Raw genomic sequence first — 19,623 nt, 5'->3', positions numbered from 1 at the left:
GCAGAGCAGATGAAATCTTTATTATTTTTTTTGAATATTTACCTCAAAGGAATAGTAAATCATGTTTCTCTCTAGTATTGCAGTTACTACTCCACAACAGAAGGGCATTAACATCCTAATGGAGGTAGCTGATTGATTAATCCATTGATTGGATTTAGAAGATTGTGTTCTGTGAAATTTGAGGCTGGTTAAATTCTCAAATTGCTATGGCAGTTGCGTCTAAATAGTTAAAAATTTTCTAATGTTAACAATATTCACAGATAAAACAACTTTTTATGGAAGTTTATTTATAACTTCCTAGTTTGATATGAGTTGTGTCCAAATTAAAGTAATAAATCAGGTGAAGTTTCAGAAAGTTGGTAGGATGAAAATAAACGAGAGCATTATTTAGGAATTACTTTTAGTGTACTTTGGATGGAACTGAAAACAAAGGATTCTGCCATATTAAACTGATATTTTTTTTGCTCTATACTTCCAGAGTCTGGCAAATGGCAGGAAGGCCGCATAAATCCTGGACTTGGGTTAGTCACAGTAATAGCTTCCTGAATAGTTAGATCGATGGATGAATGTTTCCTTCTTGATTGGTTAGGTGGAATTGACTGACAAGTGTGGCAAAGGCTAGTAAGGCAGCTGTGTCTAAATTGATGGCCAACTAGATAAAGGATTTGAACTCTGTTGGTCAGTTCTTAACCTAAAGCAGTTGGTGTTACTCTCTCAGGCTTTGTCATAAGAGAAAGAATTAGAAAAATTTATGTTAGAGGTGGAATTTCTTAAAGTCTATAATGTCCAATAATTAAAAATGATATACTGATATACTTAGTAGATGGAAAATTATTCAAACAGTCAAACAGAGAAATGGACATAGAATACAACACTCAAATTCAATACAGCAAGTGCAGATAAACATTTATTATGTACACAATCTCTCTGGCTTTTTGAAGGGACTTTGAAGAGTGAGTTTTTCGCTCTCAAGGTATTAATACTTAACATTTATAGGCAGAGAGGGCATAGATATATATAAATGTAAGGCAAGATGTCATGATATGCTCAATTAGCATTTCAAAGTGCCATGGGAACATGAGGGAAGGAGAGACAAAGTTTCAATTATAAAGGGACTGATTTCCCAACTGTTTTCTGCTTAATTATCGTTTTTTGATCACCACAGTCTTAGAACCTACATAAAAGGAAGTGGCTGGCAAGGAATAAGGAGAATTTTTTTTTGCTGTTTGTGTCTAAATGGAAGGCTGGCTGTTAGAACTTAAGGCAGGAAATAGAAACCAAGATTTTGGTTTGTATTTTTATATTTCCTCACATACTTACTGTAGTAATGAGTTCTATTCTGTTTTTATTAAATTTTTTAATTTTAATTGCGAAAGATTCCAAACTTACAGAAATATAGTCCATATGTCGTGGACACCCATGTACTCATCACTGACATTAATCAAATATTAGCTTTTTGTAATATTTGCTTCCTATTCCTCTCTCCCTCATTTTTAAGAAATAAAAATTAAAGATAGACTCAAGCCCCACTTTCATCCCTTTTCCTTCCTTACCCAGAATTAATCACTGTCTTGAAATTGGTGCTGATCATTTTCTGTTTTAAAAACTGTAAGAAATGTACATACATATTATACATATCCTTTTGCAGTTTGATATTTTTCACTCAACATCATGTTTGGGGGACTGCCCTTGTTGATACATTGATATCTCATTAATTCATTTTAATTGCTGGCATAATATTCCATTGTATAAATAAACCACTGACAGGCAATTAGGTTTCATCTTTTGTTCTTCTATTATATAGGGTGCAATGACCAATCTATTAGGTATCTCATTTTAGATGTGCATAAGAATTTTTGTAGAGTTCATACAAAGAAATGGAATTGCTCAGTTATATGGTATTTACATTTTCAACATATCTAGGTCTGTCCAACTCAAAAGTACTTGTACAGTTTGCATTTTCCTGGTTATAGATAAGTGCCTAATATTTTTAAATATTTTTCCTCTTCTATTTTCCTTTTCTGAGAGTTTTTTTTTTTTGATGCATTGCCATTTATTTTTCTAGTAATACTTCAGGGCCAGGTGCTATTCTAATCATGTTGATTATACTATTTTATGTAATCCTGTGATAACCCTATGAGGTGTATCTGTTAGTCAGGGGCTGGTGTTGCCCTCATTTCGTGGATGCAGTTCAGGCAGACAGGCAGTGTACTTTGCCGTGATGACATGGGTAGTGAGAGATGGAGCTGGGGTTAGAACCCTGGCTGTTTGGCTCTTACGGTAGACTGCATAGCCTTTCTGGGAAAATGGCCAATCCTCACCCATGAAGTCAGAACACATTTTTGAAATTAGCAGTGGTAGTTAAAACAGTCATTCTTGTTTTAAAAAATGTGAAACAGGGAACATGATGCAATATTTAGAACCTTAGCTTATGTGAATCTCTGAGCCCAGTGAAATTGCATGCAAAATTTTTGTGTATTTGTGAGTTCATGCATTTTTTTTGTTGGGGTGAGAGTGAGGAGAGATCCATAAATAAATCAGATTCTCAAAGGGATTAAAGATTAAAGAATTACTGCTCTGGTATAAAGAGGAGAGAGCTTTTAAATGGAGTTGTATCACGGAGTCACCAGGATGGGCAGGCTTTGAAAGCTCATACGTGTTTCTTTCCAGGAGGACGATAAGTGAGTGTACTGCACGGGTGCTTCTGTTCAGATGCCGCTCCTACCTCTCTGTCTCCTTCTCCCTTCCATTCCATGCCCTGGGCAGGCTGTCCTGTCTGCAGTTCCTGCCCCCTGCTGTCTTAGGCCTCAGTATCCTTGCTCACTCTGCCTAGAATTCTTTCTGTCTGGAAAGCTTGTTAAGGTGAGGAGAGACTTTCTGGTGTCAGCTTTCATTTCTATCAGGAACCATTCTGGACATTCCAGGTCTGGCTTTGTGTTCTGCTATGTGTTTCTAGAGCACTTGACTTCTTGAAGCACGCTCTCATTGCACTCGGTTGAAACGGCCTTTTGATTTGTCTCGGGCCTCCTACTAGGCTTTCTAGTCCAGAGTAGGGACTATTCCTGTTTTTGTTATGTTTGGCTGACCGCCAGGACCTATCACCTTGATTGACAGTTGTTAGGTGCTCAATAAATGATTGTTAAAAAAATGAAAATTATCTCTACTCTCATAGTTGTTGAAACTCAGAAATCTCAGTGTCATTTAAATTTTCCTCTAATCTCAATATCGTGTCAATTGCCAGATCCTAAATGTTTTTGCTTCTGAGCCTTCTTTGTCACTGTTTGTACTCTAATTTTGACTTTTTTTTTTACTTGATCCTAAACCATTTCAGTAGCCTAGTTTCTCACTATACAGTCCCATTTTACAAATTGCTCCCGGAGAGGTCTTTCTCTGCCAAAACAGTCTTGTCACACACTGCTCGACGTTCATTACATTGGCGGTGGAATGAAATCTCGTCACCTCCATTGTTCCCAGATTCTTTTTTTTTTCTTTCTTGCTACAACTGTCATTCCCTTAATGTGAATTTATTTACCTTTTTTTTTAAACCTTAATGCCCTTTCTCATGCTATTTTCTCTTCCTGATGTGTCCTTGCTGCAGCTCTAGATTTTAAAGTTTATCTACTCTTTCAATTTCAGTCTCAATTAATTCCCACTTGAAAATATTCCATATTCCCTCATTTAGGATTCATATTTTCATGTTTCGTATGTCGATAATAGTTTGTATCATTTTGTATGCATTTCCCACTAGATTTTGAACTACTTCAGGCTTGAAATTGGGGAATGTTAAATAGAATAACATACATACAAACTTAACTAACACAAAGGAGGTGTTGAATAAGTAGAAGCTGTTATGGCATATGCTGCTACTGGACCTGGCACTTTGACTTAATGCCTGGTCAGTATTCAATAAATGTTTACTGGAGCAAATTTAATCGATATTGGTATCCTTTTTGAAAATACTGAGATGCTACCTATGGACTTTTCTTTCATACAGAATGTATACTGCATATCCATTGTGTCATTTCTGCTTTGTCTTTTAAGCTCTTCCAATATTTTTCACTGAAAAAAATGAATTAATTGCTTAAAATTTCCAGGCCTGGCAAAATAGTGGCTATCTGCTAATGCTTAATGCTATGGTATTCATACTGCGCTAATGCTTTAGGCGTTCAGTGTTCTCATAGCACCTGAATTTCTATTTTCTGGTCAGTATTCCTTTCAGATGTTGAATTACAGGGAAAATGCTACAATTTACTAAGGTGCCAGAGAAACACTGGAGAAAATGCTGGGCCTCATTCTGTTTAAATCTAACCACTCTCTCCACACGGTGTGTCTCATCTGCTTAAATGAAATGCTAACAGTGGGTTTCAAACCCTTTCAGAGACATGCTGAAGCATGTGTCTGGCAATTTCTAAGTAGGTTCCATTATTTTCTTTATTGATTTAAACATACTTTGCATGTAGATAAAACAAGGAGAGAAAGCCTTCCGTAAATGGGTAAATGGATGTTTTATTAAGTCCTTTCCACTTTATTTGACTGTGAATAAAGTATGTGAGTGTACCAGTGGAATCCCCAAACAACAAAATAGTACCTGTTGCTCTTTGCCAAGCTATTGTTTGTGTATTTAATTTTCTTCATAAGAGGCTCGTTCTTTCAACCTGTCAAGAGGGTGTTGTGAGGAAAAAACTAAAGTGAAACAACTAACAATGTTGGGAATGAAAGGTAAGTTAAAGGAAAATAGAATGATTTCAAAGGTTTACTGAACATTCCCTTTTTGGTAACTCCCTGGGGAGACAGGAGCAGTCACATTGATACATTGACTCTACGTAGTAAAATAAAATAGGAATACTCTCCTGTTTACATGTAAATTGCTATTGCATTCTGGGAAACAGTTTAGCAGTACATATCAGGAATCTTTCAACAGTTCATACCTGTGACCTGTTAATATTTCTCCTCCTCAGGAAATAGTTGAAAATTCAGACAAAGATATATGTACAGGGATTTTAATTAAAGCATCATTTGCAAATATGAACAAATAGAAATGACTAAACATATAGTAATAGGAGAATCATTAAATAACCGATAGAATTTTCTTCAATAATGAAACAAGGTAATTAAAAAATATCTAGTACCATAGATGCATGTTTATAATATAATCTTAACTGAAAAACATAGCACGTAACATTATTTATTGGCTTTTTTTTCCTTCCTACCTGTAATACATGCTTACTGTAGTAGGTCATACCATACATTGTAGCAAATCACATGGTATTCCCCCAAGAACCTATTGATATGGTCAATATTAATAATTTTGTGAGTTTCTTTCACACCTTACTTCATAAACATAGACACAAGTAATCACAAATATACAATATCTTATTTTTGTAGCTCTATTTTTGTCAGTATGCTTTTAAAAGTACTAGATGGAAACTAAGTTACCTCTGAGAAATGGGATTAGGAAATGTTATTACTTTCCTCTGTATTTTTCTATATTTTCCAAATATTCTGTGTAGATCATGTAAAAAAGAAAACTAAAAGTATTGAGTCTACCCAAACCCTGAGTTAAACCCAAGTATTTTCCATATGGGAAGGGCACATAAATAAATTACTAGACATGGCAGATATCAGTGATATGTTTGAAAAAATAAGTAACAATAGCTATCAGTAGATATAGTGGCTACAAAGGTCAGCTTTCATTTTTGTCAGTATCCCACATCTCTGATTCTCTGGGCTGCTCATGCCTTTAGTGGTTTGCAGCAGAGGGACCACAGGCCAAGCCATGGAATATCTACAGTATCAAATATAAGCAGTTTCAATTCTTCTTGTTCTATTAAAAGAAACAGAACAATTAAATATGAACTGAAGAGGATGGCTTTGGATCTCATCTCTACCCCCTCAGGATACATCTGTTTATCATCCTAGGTCAGTGGTTCTCAATGTTGGTGGTGCACTATACTCATCTGGGACCTCTTAAAAATACAATTCCCTGGATCCCATCTGCAGTTTTTCTGACTTAATTGGACTGGGGTGGGGCCTGGGAACGTAGCGAAAGTTCCCTAGGTAAGTCTATTGTGTAGCCAGGGTTGAGAACTGCTGTTCTAGGCCAAGAGAGTTAAGCATTCTAGAAAAGATTAACGATAATAACACATTATGAAAATTTATAATCTAGAGGTTTATAAAATTCTCATTTAAGATTTCATTTATTTACTCAAGCAATCAGCCATACATTCAGAAAATAAGTAGGCCTGTATTTATAATAGTAAATTTTTTTTCAAAGAAAAAGTATGTTTTCTAGAATGTTCTTACTAAGGCAATAAAGTAAACAGGCACCTTTTAGAAAGATGTACACTAAGAGTTCATATTGCCTGATTTCTTCCTTAACATTAGGATAATTTAATTATACCTGTGAATGCCCATTTTATCTGTACTTTTCTTGGTACTTTCACTCTCTCCAACTAGCTCTTTCTTGTATATATTGAAGACAACTAATTTCTTTGTGCCTCTCTGTGACCGGTATAGATCTTGCATATAGTAGGTACTTAATAAAAGTATGTAGTGTAAAAACTACACAGAGGCTCCCACACTTTGTTAGTTCACAGTTCCCTAAGTGTCTCAGTAATTTTTTAATGGCCAAAACAACTTCTAACAACTTAGTAGTCATTTGAAAAAATAATATATATATATTTGCTAATTAATATGTGTGCCTGTTAGGCACAGTACAGCTTCACCAAACTTGGAAGAAGATTGAACATTGCCACCCCTATTTCTTGCTCACAGTTCATTTTCATGCGGCATTTACTTTCTGTCAGAGCATCCACTGAAAACCCAGCTTCACAAAGATGTGATGTTTTGAATTGAGTGTAGTATAATCTAATGTCGAAATTATAAACTCAAATTTGTGCAGTGTCCAACAGAGGCTAGTATCAGTGTGCTTGCATGGAAAATTTAAAATATCTTCTGGAACCTCTGTTAGTTTGTTGTGTCATCCTTAGTAGCTTCAAGTGTAGTTTGGGAACTGTGGTCCCAAATCTCAGGCTCTTGATGTTTTTCTGTTTTAGGTACTACACAGGATTTATTTACTAAATTTTTGTCAATTATGTTGTTCACTTTAGATAGTCAATTGCTGGTCACATTATTTCTTTTTAGCATTAAGATGTGGAACCAGTCAAAATAGTACTCTTTTTTTTTTCTTAAAAGCATTGACTACAATCAAGGCAGTGTGTTAATGTTTACTTTATAGTATCATATTCTTTGATTCTGAGATCAACAATTTTTTTTTTTTTTTTTTTACATTTGAATGTTTTTGAAACTGAATGCACCTTACAGGAATGATAAAGAAAACGTGTCTCTGCAGGATAGAGAGGACTGGGTGAGACGTAGACATGATGGCCTTTGGGCAGTGCTGGACAGTTCCCTTGGCAGGAGGTTGGAGACCACTGGCCATCCCAGTTGGAACAGATGGTTGACCCTACCTTAAAGCCCATTTTGTTGAAATGTGTTGACATGGACTCCAATGAGTTCTCTCTTACTCCCGGTCCCCTGGCTCAGAATTGTAATCACACTTAAAATAGTAATCACACTTTACAGTTATTTGCTGTCTGGGGATATTGCATCCTTTTTAGAAATGTTGGGGGAAATTTTTGGAAGGGATAATTTGGGGGGACATTTTCAGTTTTAGATGATAAATCCTTTTCAGCATATTAATTATATAAGCAGCAATAGCTTCATTCTCCTTTTAGCACGGGGATGATGTAGTCCTCTCCAGACTTCATCCATCAATTATACTAAATTGGGAATACTTAAAGACACTGAGTCATTAAGTTGCAAAGGAGGCTAGAGTACTCTGTATCCAATTCAAGTAATTCATGTTTAATTCATCCCCAAGGGGGTATTGTAGCCTAGCTGACAAGTCTAACCTGATTTCCATTGTTACATTCATGAGAGGGAACATGCAGAAATTGTTAATTCCCTAGAGGTCTTTTTGTCTCTCCCATGAAGTACTACTGTCAATGTATTTGAAACACCTGGGGTACAAACATGTACTAGTCAAAGAATCCTAGTGGATGACTCCTTTTAAATAGTAATTTATTAAGAAACTTAAGTCCGTGAGAAATAGATTTTATAACAACTGTATGTTCAAAAGTTTTTTGTTTTCCTAACTGGGGCTTTCCTCCTTATCAGAGCCTTTTTGTTTTCACCTATATTACTTGTTCTCATTTTTTATTGCCAATTTCAATTTTGGTTCCAGTATTTTCCCAGTTAATTACTTAAAGTTGTGTTATAGATAATTGATGGAATTTAATCTTCATATATTAGTTTTTCTAAGCAAAAACAACAATGCTTGCCCTAATCTTGTGTTTTGAATCCTTTTTCAACATTACAAGAATTAACAAATCTGTTGAAGTTGCTGAAGAAAGAAATGGTAGAGAATCAAAGAATTCATATTTTGTTTAAAATATATAACTTACAAATGTTCAGTGGTTGCTTACACATCTCCTTGTCCCACCCTCTGTTTAAGACTTACCTACCTAGTGTCACAAGAGTAAGGAATTCATTCATTAACTCAATTACTCATACATTCATTCATAAATAAGTACTGATATTTGAGGATACAGCAGTAAATAAAATGAAAAAGCCCATGACTCATAGAGTCAGCATTCTAGTTGGGGAGACAGAAAATGAACATAATGAGTATATATGTGTTAAGAAGGTAGTATGGAAAAAGATTATGGAAAAAATAAATCAGGGTGTGAGAAGTATATTAACACAGCAGGTCTGGCTCCTCAGTCCTGTGTGTCTTGCAGCCTGAAACCATGGTTGCCCTTGGCCAGCTCCTGGGAATATGGCCCTCCGAATGTTCCTTATGTTACTGATTGCTGATGATGTTTTATATGGCTGGAGCAATGGAGTATGCTGTTCCAGCCTGTAAAGATTTCTCAGGATTGTTTAGCAAGTTCATTTTATACACCTGATATTTATGCTAGGGTCCTGCATTTCTGGTGCCATGACTGATTATGTAACAGGAATGTGTTACATATGACTGTTGCTCCTATGACAACCTTGGACCCTAATACTCAGTTGGCCTTCCCTATACAGACACACTTTCCATGAGTCCCCGCAGCTCACAGCTACAGACAGTGCATGGTTTGTGCAATCCCAGAAGGGGAAGGACTCAAGAGTTCTGTGTTAACCTCTATAGACTTGCCATAAATATATTTTACCTGTTGTTTTACTCTTCATCCTTTGCTGTAATAAACCATAACCTGTCAAAGGACCTGTGAGTCCTTTTGGTGAATCAAGGTGGTCTTGGGGCCCCTGAAACACAGGGTAAGGGGCATTGGGGGGATGGGAGTCATGAGACGTGTCATTTTGGCAAAGACTTTAAGGAGGTGAGGGAGTACCATTCAGGTAGGTGGAAGAAGAGAATTCTAGGAAGAAGGAACAGACTGTGCAAAGACCTGGAGGTGGGAGCATGCCTGGCATGTTCAAGGAAGTATAAGGAGGTGGTTGTGGATTAAAGTGAGTGAGGATAAAGGAGGAGAAATGAGTTTAGAGATGCAGACAAGGACATTCTTGAGCATAGAGGATGATGTCAGCATGTGCTTGCTAAACAAATTCCTAAACTCCCATCTTTCCTCTAAGGAGGAATATCTGCTTCTCATGTTTTCTCTGCTCACCTATATTTCTGTTTTTGGCAGATTCTTTACATATTCTTCTTAACCTCATTGTCCTTTCCTTGGTCTTTTAGAATTTTTCCTGAGTTACCCTAGAAAAAAATTTCACTTCTTTCTCTCAGCCTTCTTTTCATCTGTGATGCCAAATTAGTTCAAAGGAAAAGGAAAATCTGTTTCTCCCAGCCCCTCAACATCCCCTCCTGCCCTGGAGAATGCTCTAGTTCAGAGCAGGCCTCTGAGGGAGCTATTCACTCCTCCCCCACACTCCATCTTCAAAACTCAATTCTGGTTTTGTCTCCACAAAGGAACCTTCTTACCTTAGTCTGAGTTAGGTGCCCAGCACTTACTTACATAGCAGCTGTGACCAGTGCTTTTTCAAACACTTAAATTAAAAATGATCTGCAACTATTCTTACTGGGCTATAGGTTCTTTGTCGCTCCACACCTACCTAGTGCCTTCATGTACAGTATGCTTAATAAATGTATGTTGAATGAATTTGTGAGCAAATTGAGTGAATGAATGGTTGCAGGTGATTCTAAGGCAGGATGAGAAATTGGGAAGAAAAAACAAGTCAGGATGATAAATGCCTGTGGAGTGAGCTTAGACAATATGTTTTAGGAGCTTGAGTCAGATTGATTTATTTCCGTTGAGGAAAAGGGTCCTTTGGGTAGGCAAGAAGGATTTGAGTCCAAATAGTAATGGCTCAGCTCTCTCATTTGTTCCCTGTTGAGTCGTCTGTTATGTGCTAGTCTTAAGTTGTGAAGGCTCTTTTTATGTTATCCATTTCATTAGTTTTGGTGAATCACACTTACTTAAGCTTTCAGTCCTAATAGAGAAAAAGTGTATTTTATTTTGCTCTGTAACATTTTATACCTTTGGAGATCATGTTCTGTCTCTCTAATTTCTTTTTAGATTTGACATTTTCTCTTATGAATATTAGTTTACTGCAAAGAAATTTGTTTTTGCTTCATATATACACAGTTGTTTTTTTTCTTTTAAGTCCCAAAGCCAATAAGAGTTTTGGATCCAATCTGAGGCTTAAGCAATGAAAAGGAGGCTTTTCTATTTTTCTGAGAGTTTTAAAATTTTTTTAGATTCAGGACCCTTTGTTCCTTTAAAAGAAGGAGGCTTGTGTGTCCATATTTGAAATGTCCTAAAGATCAAACTGTTTAAACCCTTTCCACACAGCTCCTTTACAGAGTGCATAATAATACGGTCCTTTCTCTTTGTAAGCTCCTTTGTTGTTCTCAACTCTTTTCTAAACTTTCAGCCTTCATTCCAATTAAAGAGGGAAATTGTGCTAGTACCCTGGGAGAACAACTTGCAAAACTACTTTGTTGGTATTGTTTTATAATACTAAAAGTAAGATTTTTAATTTAATTTCTGTTTTGATATGTTTGTCTTATATGTATTCAGGAAGTTTTGCTACTTCCTAGTAGCATCCTGTAGTCAAAATTGTATTTTCTAGTCAAAATTTCCAGGTGAAACATTCTTATGAAAAAGAAGGAAAAGTTGTATTAATTTCTAAAAGGAAAAGAAATCTTAAGATTTATTTATTGTAATTGTTACAGTAATGTAAATTATTTTTCACTAGCAACCATGGGATTAAGCTTAAAATTCTACACCCAATAGTGGGGCTAGAGAGCTGGCCATAATTTCTGGTGCCCCCTGTCAAAATTTGAGAATTACCATTCTTATCCCAAGTGTTTGGACACTTCTGATCTTCTTGGTCCTCCTTTCTCTACGTCTCTCCCTCCTATGCATCTTCTCTTCTTCCCTCTCTTTCTCCTCAGCCTTCTTCCATTCCGTGAGTATCCACATGCTAACCCTTACTAAGCTCTGGTAAGACTCAAAGCTGAGTTTGAAACAATATTGGCTGTCAAGAAGCCGACTCTTACAAAGAGAGAGAGACAAATACACAGAAAAGGAAAATACACACCAGAATATATCATGTGCCATTAGATCAGTTAGTACAGAAGAAATTCCATCTGGTTGGGATAAGGATAAATTTATTTGAAAAAGGGGCATTTGACTTAAATTTTGAAGGGTGGATTAGGATTTTGACAGGTAGAGATTTGAAAAAAAGGCATTTCAGAAGGAAGAAATAAATAAATAATGATGTTGTAGCAGGAAATTGTGTTGGTCTTGGATAGTGACCAATGACCCATTTATGTGACAATATAGAGCAGAGTTCAGCAAACTTTTTCTGTTAAGTGCTGGATAGTAACTATTTTTGTCTTTGCTGGCCATATAGCCTCTGACACCTTATCAGCTTTGTCATTGTAGCAAAAGTAGCCATAGGTAATACATAAATGAATCAGGCAGTGGTCGGAGTTGGCCTGCAGGCTATGATTTGCCAGTCCCTGATATGAGAGTCTGATTAGTGGGGAACAAGGCTGGAAAGGGAGGTGGTAGTCAGATCTCAGAGGACTGTTAACACCAACCTAAAGAGTTAGGAATTAATTGATCTACTCTTTAGTGAAAGCATGATGGTTATGTCTCTACTAAAGGTTTTAAATACCTAGACATATAAATTTGGAAGCAGATCTTTTCTCTTTATATCTTAAGATATTTGTATAATTAGCTCTAAACTAAGATTTCTTTGTGTGAAAATGGTGGTAGAGAGCAAAGTAGGCCGATGAATGCCATCAGTAAAGCCTGATTTGGGTCATAAGGAGAAGACTGGCATCTTTTGGGTTCTTACCATAAAGGCTCCACAGAAATGGATCAAAAAGTCATAGCATGGGAAATAGGTGAGAATGCATGAGCAGGCCCTTAGGGGATCTGAACTCAGAATGGTGACATTCTCTTTGTTCAAACAATGATAGGGTGAACTGATTCCAAAGTAGATATTAGATTCATATGTTTGGATATTTACAGGAATTTTTATACATATTCTAAATTAATTTCTAGAAGACTTAGATACTATAGAAAGTTCTTTTGTCTGTTTCAATATTGCTTTTCTACCTCCTTTATCAGAAGGAGGTATCAGAAATTCTGCAGTACTGTTTTTTCACATGTTGTTTCCCCTCAGAACATATTTCAAGGTAAGACTATGTTCTATTAATGTTTGTAATCCCAATATATATCTAGTGCAGATTTGACTGAAAGTAGGTAATCAACAGTAAGCATTCATGTAAGTACACATTTCTCATTGTTCCCAACCGTTTTACTTCACTGTATTTTGGGGCTCTTTATTTTTTTCTAGGTTTTTTTTTTTTTTTTTTTTTGAGACAGAGTGTCGCCTTGTTGCCCTGGCTACAGTGAGTGCCATGGTGTCAGCCTAGCTCACAGCAACCTCAAACTCCTGGGCTTAAGCAATCCTACTACATCAGCCTCCCGAGTAGCTGGGAATACAGGCATGTGCCACCATGCTCGGCTAATTTTTTCTATATATATTTTAGTTGGCCAGATAATTTCTTTCTATTTTTAGTAGAGACGAAGTCTCGCTCTTGCTCAGGCTGGTCTTGAAATCCTGACCTCGAGCGATCCACCGGCCTTGGCCTCCCAGAGTGCTAGGATTACAGGCATGAGCCACCGTGCCCGGCCATTTTTCTAGTTCTTATTAGAATACAGAAAACTTGATAAAGTTTTTTGAATTTATTTCATTTAAATATTATATTTAAAAAATTTGACCAATGATCTATTTATAAAAGCTTCTATTTTAGCATTATAGTTCCAAAAAGGAAAAAAGCTGTAGGATAGGCATGGTGGTTCATGCCTGTAATCCTAGCACTTAGGGAGGTCCAGTGGGGAGGATCGCTTGAGGCTAGGAGTTTGAGACCAGCCTGGGCAACATAGTGAGACCCTGTCTCTACAAAGAAATAAATAAAAATTAGCCAGGCATGGTGGCATGTACCTGTAGTCCCAGATACTCGAGAGGTTGAGGCAGGCAGATCTGTTGAGCTTAGGAGGTGGAGGTTACAATGAACTATGATTGATTGTGCCACTGCACTCCAGCCAGGGTGAAAGAGCAAGACCCCATCTCTTAAAGAAAAAAGTTGTAATACTTTAAATGAAATTCCTGTAGACACTTGAAACATAATGGAAAAGAAGTAGGCGAGTTTTTGTATGGGAGAAATCTGAAAATGAGGTGGCTTCTCTGTGTGCGCAGTTGTAACCTACATAATGGTAACAGCATAATGGGATGACGTCAGATTGTCTTGAAAAGAAGTGGGATTGTAATTTTATCAGCCCACCCACATCAAGATGTAGATGTCACCCAAATATATAGTTAGCAGTATTTTTTTTAACCCTTTCTGGACTTTGAGTTACCTATTTGTATTTTATAGCAGAACCATAATATAGTGTTGGTTCTGATATGCTTTTTCTAGAACATTTCCTTATTCCTATTTATTATTCTTCGAACTTAGATAACTCTCACTACTTTAACAATGCTTCTAATCATGTGTTAAATAGTTAAATCTTTTCCAGCAACCTCAGGACCTAGCCCATTGGTATGCATTTTATTTTTACTTGTTTCTCTCAACATTTAGATTATATGTTTTCTAAAGGTCTGTAGTTGAAATCATTTGCTGTTGAACCATTTTTAAACCAGTGGTGACATATTGAAAAGAAGATTATGTGGGCAAGACATAATGATTATCATTAAGTGACAGAGAAATAATATGTTCATGGAAAGCTGAAAAATACACCAGAAAAGAGTAGATAGATTATGGAGACAAAAGCACCTCTGGTGGAAAATCATATATTTAATCGTGGAATCTGCCCCATCTAAATGCCAGAGTATTTTTGTTGGAGGAGAGAACTAATAAGGGGGATTGTCATGGGTGTGGATTGTGTCTGACTGCCAGTGCTGCTTGTGTGATCAACAGTTGACACCACAGAAGTCAGAAGCATCCTGTGTAAGTCACGAGCAGGTAATTCTTTATAACTTTTCCTTTTATTTGAAGGAAAAAAGAGTTGCTCATGCTTTTTAAATTGCTGTGACCAGCCTTTTAGCCAAGGTTTTTTATTTGTTTGTTTCTTTTAAAGGCTGCTTTTGCTGTAGCTTGCGCTGGGGTGAGAGACAAACCAGGCTTGAAAATGGGGAAAAGAGGCTCAGAGTCAGCATTTCCTTCTCGGCATTGGTTGGGAGAAAATAAATTAGTAAATATGATGAAAACCAAATCCCTAAAGCTTTTCAAAGAGAGACGATGTGAAGTAAAGAGCGTGGCACTTGGAGTCAGAGGAACTTGTCTGTGAATCCTGGCTATACCCTTATTAGCCATGCAATTTTCCTTGCCTTAATATTGGAACATGTCTTGCAGGTCTGTATTAGGATGAAATTGGAAAACAAGTATAAAGTTTCCAGCAGTGGACTGGATATGTATGGGTGTATCACACAAATAAACATGTATGTATATATAAAACCTGTGATTTATGATGTCAGCTTTCACTTAAAAGGGATTTGGGAGAAGACAATGGGAATATAATTTGTTAGGTTTTTCCAAGTTGAGCTAGAGAGGACCCTGAAGGTCATACCTACATTATGCACTAAGTTACTAAGTGATCTAAGGTACAGATACACGGGATCTCATCAGAAAGGGGAATTGTGATTTTGATAGCAAAGATTTGATCCTTACAAATCTTTTTTTGTAAATAGATTTATTTTCTCATCAAATCTATAGTAACATTATTATTACTTGTGAAAAAATAAAATCATCCATTCTGGATCAGAAAATGTTTTAGAAAACATTTTATATATTGAACTCAGTTTCAGAATGTCAGGAGGTTTTAGTGTGTCTTTTCTTGGCAACTTTACTTTTATAAGGATGAGACAGATGGAATATGCGGAGCTTTTTTGTGAATTTAACTTAAGATGTCACCACACATTGGGATTTGTCTATAAATCCAAAGGCTCTAAGAATTTCTGAAATTGATCTTTGAAGCAAATGAATTAATAAAAATTCCCCAAGTCTTATTTCTGAATATGCTGTTGAAGGAGCCATTGTAGGTACATTTGGTTTGAATAAGACCCATTATCCAATTTTAATAGGGAATCCTAATTCCCTTATCTGTTAGTTATGTCCAGTCTCTCTCTCATATGGCTTATCATATTTTTGGTACTTTATATTATACTTCCTTCACTTTCTATAAAAGATGTATATCTGTAACAGATAATGTGGCTTAGTAAATAAAATAGGCTATATTTACATTGTACCCTATATCATCTAATGTGCTTACTTAAGGAGCAGGCAACAGAAACTGACTCTGGCTACAAGAAACAAAGGGAAGGGCTATGATGTAGGTCACTGATCTGCTGGAGGGGCTGCACAGCCCAGCTTCTGGAAGGAGAGGTACCAGGGAAGTGCTGGAAAGCACAATGGTAGGGTCTCCTAGACTTTCTCTCTAAGGTAATTCAGCTCCAGCAAACATTAGCTTCTGTGTATCCTTATTCACATTTTGAGGTCGTGATAGACTCTGTCTGGCCTGTATTAGTAAGTGCTTTATGCCAATGGCTCAATAAATTTTGACTGGGGGATTAGGGGCTGGGTGGCTGGGGGAATTATTTTGAATTGAACAGCATCTACTTATTCTCTACATTTATAATAGTTTTTTGTACTAGATGGACCTATTCAAGTACATTTGATTTAGAAGCCCATCATGTCATATATAATGTATTTCAATCTTCATTTTTTTTACCCAAGAGTTATATTTCCCCTTTGAGTTTGAGGCCATGGTTTGACATGAACGTATGTGGCCAGGGGACACTTTTATTTTTTCTTTTTAATTGATGTTAAGTGAGAATTTAAGTTCTCAATGATGATTGCTCAAATATGTATTACTTGAGTTAATTTTAGAAGTGTGTCCCCAAGACCTACTGGTATGTGGTACAGAGATGGTTTTGGAGTCATTCATGGGTGCACTTGAAGGCTGACATGGCCTCTTACCATCTGTGAGGCTGAGCCGTTTGCATGACCTGTCTGAATCCTCACTTCTTCATCAGTAAAATAGACTTGATACTGTATATTTTACAAAGGTATATTGAGATTTTTGTGATAATATGGCACCAGGCACATATATTTATTCCCAACCTTTCATCATCTTTTGATTTTAAATTATTAAAAAACATTTTACTTATTTTAAAGTAATAGTAATAGGCTGAATTAATAATATGAAGGGAAAAAGAGTTAAATAGTTTAAGGAACAGTTGGAGTTAAGGCCCAAGACTTAACTGACCTTTTACTACCTGATATTCCTCAATTTGTCTCTTTAGAGTAATGATAGTAATGACTGCTCACAAATAATTTGACCTCCTGCGAGGCTGTCTATTATCATTAAAAATGCTGAAGGAGCAGAGGTGTGGATAAACTTTAGTTATCTGTATTTCACCTTGGAATCTCTTCCCCATATTTACATTTGCATATATATGATATTGTTCAGGAAACTGATGGTATCTCACACTGGCTAATGGAACCGCATCTTAAGGTATGATTGGATATAATCCTCTCTTTTCTTTTCTTTCCTTTTCCCAATCAGTTCTTGCATCTCCACACTCTAAACTGGGATTATAGTTGCTTTTAAGAGTATGTTCAGGCAGATGTGTTGCAATGGTTTACGAGCATAATCTTTGAGGGGAGATGGTCCTGAGTTTATGTTCTGGTTTTTTGTTTTGTTTTGTTTTGTTTTTTCATTTGCTGTGGGTTAGCCACGATGCTTTCAAACTGCTGTAACTCTCAGTTACCAATATGTGTGAAATGAAGAAAACAATAGCATCTCTCTCATGTGGGTTTTTGAAGAGTAAATGGAGTAATGCATGTAAAAATGGACACAATGCCTGGCTCATTAACCCTCAACACATTTTATTTTATATTATGGTTAAACATTTTTATCATACGTAAGAAGAAATATACTGAAAATGTTTGTGTCTGAATCTATAGACACAGAAGTGTTTGGTTAACATTTAACCCCATTTTTAGACTCCTAAAAGAATCAGAGCTATTCTCTTTTCTAGCTTGGTGGATTGTACCTTCCCTAGAATTGGGCAGTTATTACAATGGTTCTATTTGTATTTAAAATGTCTTCATTATGATCCAAAAGCAACTTAAGGTCCAGTTTATTTGAACAAAGTTAGAGCAGACAGGCATAACGACAGTTTGGTAGCAATAATGAGGCTCAATCAAGTTTAACTAGGATTTTTTATCTGATGTGCTATTCCTGATAAAAATTACCTTGGGTAAAAATGGATTTGTTTATGCAGATACATAGCAGCATAATCAATCCTTAAGTATTTCTAATCAATGTGCTCTAATGTTTGTGGTCTCCAATTGTGGAGTAATAGTTTTTACTACTAATAATCATTTGATAGCCAGGTACTGTACTGAGCACATTACTTGCATTATTTCATTTTATTACCTAGGAGTAGTTGCTAGTCTCCTGATTTTACAGATGAGCACATGGCCTTTGAAAGGTAACTCACTGACAGTCACGCATCTAGGGAATGGCAAAGGTGAACCTTGACTGACTGCAGAGCCCATTTGCAGGGGAAGAGAAAGCATCTTTTGCAAAGACATGATTCCTGCTAGCAATGGCATTTTCCTGGTGGTACACATTCTTTTTTAAGTGGACATCATCATGTATAAATCTATGAACACGTTGTCAAGATCTATACTTGAGGAGTAAGGCCAGAGGTTTAGGTATAAACTGGCTTTAATTCTTGTTTTTTTTCGATTTATGTTAGTTTTGTTTTTCTTGTATAATTAATGGATAATGCTCTTCAATATTTTAGAGAAACATTTTTGATATTTGGAACTGAAAAACATCTGCTCTCCAGAAGATGGAATAAAATAGTGAACCATGCATAAATGGTATTTTATTCTAAGAACTTTGACTGCATTTGGAATTAGTATTAGATCTACATAACTTGAAAGCATTAGAATTAGTGAGACAAAGTTAAAAAGTGTTTTTCTTAAGAGAGAACCTGTGTCTTTTTGTTATTCATGGCTCTCTTTTCTTCTCCTTTTAATTGATAGAAAAAGATGGAGTAATAATATTGTGCCTTATTAATAATAAATACAGACATGTGTCGCTTAATGATGGAGATACATTCCGAGAAATCCATCATTAGGCGATTTCTTTGTGACGTGCAACCGTCACAGAGTGTACTTACGCAAACCTAGATACTATAGCCCACTGCACACCTAGGATATATGGTGTAGCCTATTGCTCCTAGGCTACAAACCTGCACACCATGTTACTGTACTGAATACTGTAGGCAATTGCCACACAGTGGTAAGTATTTGTGTATCTAAACAGAAAAGGTACAGCCAAAATATGATATAAAAGATAAAAGTGGTAGATGGTGAGTGAGTGGTGAGTGAATGTGAAGGCCTAGGACATTACTGTACACTACTGTAGACTTTATAAATACTGTTCAGCACACTTAGGCTACATTAAAATTATTTAAAAAAAACTTTCTTAATAAATTAAGCTTAGCTTACTGTAACTTTTATTTTATATGTATTTATATATATTTTTATTTATTATTTTATTTATATATTTTTATGTTTAAACTTTTTGATTTTTTTGTAATAACAGTTTAAAACACACATTGTACAGCTATACAAAATATTTTCTTTCATTATATCCTTATTCTATAAGCTTTTTTCTATTTTTAAAATTTTTAATTTTTTTACTTTGTAAAGTTTTTTGTTAAAAACTAAGACACAACCACATATATTAGCTTAGGTCTACACAGGGTCAGAATCATAAATATCACTCTTTTCTACCTCCACATCTTGTCCCACTGGAAGGTCTTCAGGGGCAATGACACATGGAGTATCTCCCATTGTAACAATGCCTTTTCCTGGAATACCTCCTGAAGGCCCTGCCTGAGGCTGTTTTACAGTTAGGTTTGTTTTTATAAGTAGAAGGACTACGTTCTAAAATGATGATAGAAAAGATAGTACAGTAAATACATAAACCAGTAACATAGTCATTTATTGTCATT

General features: G+C 36.0%; 1 protein-coding gene across 1 annotated transcript in view; it reads left to right on the top strand.

Annotated features, from left to right (window-relative positions):
• FAM171B (family with sequence similarity 171 member B) overlaps nt 1–19,623 on the top strand; it is a 59,228-nt gene that overhangs the window by 17,892 nt on the left and 21,713 nt on the right. The gene's annotated exons all lie outside the window — the stretch shown is intronic.

Source organism: Eulemur rufifrons, chromosome 1 (assembly GCF_041146395.1).
Source record: "Eulemur rufifrons isolate Redbay chromosome 1, OSU_ERuf_1, whole genome shotgun sequence".
Classification (NCBI taxonomy): Eukaryota; Metazoa; Chordata; class Mammalia; order Primates; family Lemuridae; genus Eulemur; species Eulemur rufifrons.
Note: the sequence above shows the minus strand (reverse complement) of the source record. Positions and strands in the feature narration are given on the sequence as shown.